Raw genomic sequence first — 3,813 nt, 5'->3', positions numbered from 1 at the left:
CAAGTACTTCAGAGTAGAATGGTACCAAATGATGAAGTATAGAGTATAGGACATGCATAACATTTCATCCTTGTCATTATCTGATTGTGAATGAATTTGATAAACCGTTGATATTATACACTTGACTATTTTTGAGGTTGTGATGATTTGATTGCTTGCGTGTTCTCCTCGTGTATTTTATGCTATTACATAATTTCGATACTCACCCCTCGTTGTTTGTGTTTGGCGTTTGCGACGGACGCAGACGAATTGTAAGTTGCAAGTGATGACTAGTACCATTGGAGAGGCGGAAGCCATCATATCTTGGAGACTCTTATTATATGCATTGTGTTGATGTTAATTTGAGCATTTTTTGTATTTTGGGAATTCCCGCTCTGATAGTGACATCGGGTTGGGACTATATTTGCACTTAATTTAAAACATAAGTATGTGTACCTCAAAAAAGATTCTGTTGTATGATATTGTGATTTCAAGTTGTTAAGTTTGATGGAACTTTGGAATTTATTTGACGTGTTCGTGATTATGTGATACTTTTTACCTAAAAAAAATATTTGAAAATTTATATTAATTTATTTTTTTCGAAATAATTTCATTGTTAAGAAAATAAGGAAATAAAAATAATTTTTATTTTTGGGGTTTAGGGTGTCACATGTCATCTTATTAATTTTTTTATTTTTGTATCTTTTAAATAAAGGTGAAAATAAAGTATAGTCTGTTAATTTTAGCTTTATATAAAAATCATACATGAGATAAATGTTTGTTGTTAAAGAATTAATTAAAGTAAATGTTTTTTTAATATCATCATTATAAAAATTAGAATAATTAGAATATTCTAACAATAATTTTTTTATAGTTCAATTTTTTCATATTTTTTTATTATAAAAAAGTCACTAAAGAAATCGATGGAAATTCACATACGATAGATATATTTGTCACTAATAAATTTGTTATATTTAATTTTTTTTAAATAACTTTTAAATAAAAATTGGAATAATTATAATATATAATTTCAAATTATTATTAAAACAACACAAAAGATAATTAGTTAAAACTAATATTTTTTAATACCATGATATAAAAATGTAAAAGAAAAATAATAATACAATTTGTTCAATTTTATATCTTCAACATAAAATGAGAATTATTTTTTCAATTTGTTTTAATACCGTTAACATAAAAATGAGATCAATAATAATACTTTCACTTTAAATTTTTTACACTTTGTTTTTCGGGAGATCAGTAATTAAAGATGTTAACATTTACAATTTATATTCAGAACTAATATTTGTCACTAACTTATTAGTTAATTTTTTTTTATATTGCTTAATGTAAAAACCATAAACATTACAAATGTTTATATATAACTAACTAGATGAAATTAATGTTCATTTTTTATATCGCTAACATAAAAATGAGAACAAATATTATTATCTAATTTTAAATTTTTACACGTTAATATTTTACGTTGTTTTTTTAAATAAAAATGAGCTATGAATTAAACAGATCGTTGTAGTATGCAATTCATACACAAGACATATATTTGTCATTAATAAATTTTTTTAAATTTGATTTTTTTATATCTTTAAATAAAGATGAGAATAACAATAATATACTAATTTAAGCTTATTATCAAAACCATCCACAAGATAAATGTTTGTCATCAATTAAGTTTGATTTACGTTTCAATTTTTTCATCTTGTTTTTATGAAAAAAAATTCATAAATAATTTATGAATTTTAATATTATTAGTATTCTTCTTTGTAAAATAAATAAAGAAGAAAAATAGATGTTTTCTTATTTTATTGTATTTTAAAAGATGCCTAAGAATTTGAGTAACCTAAAGAAACAGTTGAAACATGCAATTCATACTCATGACAAATATTGTCACTAATTAATATATGATACAATATAAGTTAGAAATTGGATGGCGAAAATTCTATATTCACAATGACTTCATTCCACGAAATCAAATATATTTTAAAATTGTGATAGTTAATTAGAATACTTTGTTTCGTATTTTTAAAGTAAATATAAAATTACTTGTGTATAGAATATATGACTTTCATAAAACATTTCGTCATACCATGAGTTTATAATTTCATTAACTATCATGATTTAACCTATCTATGCATTGTTGAATAACTTTCTTTTTAAATTGAACTTAACATTAACCTTTATTGCATAAGAATTTGATTGTGTAAGGTTCTAACATTAATATTTTGTGTTTTAATTATGTATATCAATTCTAAGTTGTTAACCATACACATTTATAATTTATTTTAATATTTGAACAAAACACTTAAGTAAAAAAAAAACTTCTATAATTATTTAATTTAATTAACTATTTAAAATCAAATAACATGATTATTCATATAATATTTTAATTAATTATTTTTTTCACTAAACACATTTCGAACTATAAAATTGAGCTTGTTAAAATGTACGGAAATCTTTATTAATATATAACAGGAAAGACATATATATTCCAAACATTTAAAAGAAGAGTCATATTATCCTTAACTCATATTTCAACTGATAAATATTAATACTACCAAATTAAACGTCTTATCTTAGATTTTAATCGAAATTTTACAATTATATGAATTAACTATAATAAAATTTATCATTTAAAAAAAAAAATATGACTTGTTCCATGTAGTACCCTAATTTTGTCCAATTTATTTAAAAATAAAAAAAAAAGGAAATATATATTAAAAAGGAAGTAATTATATTTACAATAAGTAGGTTTATCAATTTACAATGCTAAATCAAGTTATAATTACAATTACAATCAAATTGCAACCATAAATATTAAATCAAATTAAATTACAATAAGATTTAAACCAAACTAAATTATTTTCCAATAATTTTTAATTTGTTGTTGTTGTTGCCTCTCTGCCTCTCTGTTTCTGATGCAGTGTTTGGCTCTATTTTGTTGCTGCCTTTCTGTTTCAGATGTAGTTGTCATTGACCTTTGCTTTGTAACTAATTAGAGAAACATAAAAACATTTTTTTTTAAAGTCAGTCTTGGTACACTTTGTGCAGAAAAAAGAGACAAAATTTTGAGTTTAAAAAATAAACTAAGGGACAAATTAAAGCTCAGCAACAGAACAAATCAAAACAAATAAGTCAAAACCATGAATGCATCAGAGGTGTAGAAAAAATGCAGATGATGAGCAAAGGAAATGAAACATCAAACAGGAAATAGATAGATAAGGACCAATGCAGACCAAAAAACGACTAAACACATAAAAAACTCTATAAATATACCCTATAAAATTTCAAAGAGGAGGAGGGGATCGGAGATTAACACCATTAAAAACGCACAAAGAAAGACAAAAGTGGAAAACCCAAACCTTCATATCGTCACCCTCGTCGTTGGAACCGGTGCCTTTTGGAGCGACCGCACCATCCTCCTTGGTCTTCTTCTCGCGGCCTCATTCCGGTCTTCTTCTCGCGGCCTCATTCAGGTATCTTTCTGCCTCTTTCTCCTTCATTCTTTGTTTCTTCTTTCTCACCAACTCTACTTGTGTTTTCTGTAAACACCAAAGCGGCCACTCCCCCTCTAAATTAGGGTTTTATGTTTTAAACTTTGTGTTTTGTTTAAGTTGGTTTGGGCTTGGGGCTCCTTACTACTATTCATTTTAATCTAAGCCCATATGCAACTCAGTCCACTTAAATCTATTCATTTTTATTTTACTAATTTTAACTCTTTTAAATTTTAATAATCTCAACTCATTTAAATTTTAATAATCTCAACTCATTTTTATTTTACTAATCTCAACTCATTTAAATTTTACTAATCTCAACTCA

At 24.8% G+C, this 3,813-nt stretch overlaps 1 long non-coding RNA gene across 1 annotated transcript; it reads right to left on the bottom strand.

Annotated features, from left to right (window-relative positions):
* Positions 1–2,709: 2,709 nt before the first annotated feature.
* On the bottom strand, positions 2,710–3,562 carry LOC140919231 (uncharacterized). Its single transcript, XR_012161807.1, has 2 exons — positions 3,357–3,562; positions 2,710–2,985 (listed from the first exon to the last, which is right to left on the bottom strand). It is a non-coding gene; the product is annotated as an uncharacterized lncRNA (long non-coding RNA).
* Positions 3,563–3,813: the final 251 nt, after the last annotated feature.

Source organism: Cicer arietinum, chromosome 1 (genome assembly GCF_000331145.2).
Source record: "Cicer arietinum cultivar CDC Frontier isolate Library 1 chromosome 1, Cicar.CDCFrontier_v2.0, whole genome shotgun sequence".
NCBI classification, from domain to species: domain Eukaryota; kingdom Viridiplantae; phylum Streptophyta; class Magnoliopsida; order Fabales; family Fabaceae; genus Cicer; species Cicer arietinum.
Note: the sequence above shows the minus strand (reverse complement) of the source record. Positions and strands in the feature narration are given on the sequence as shown.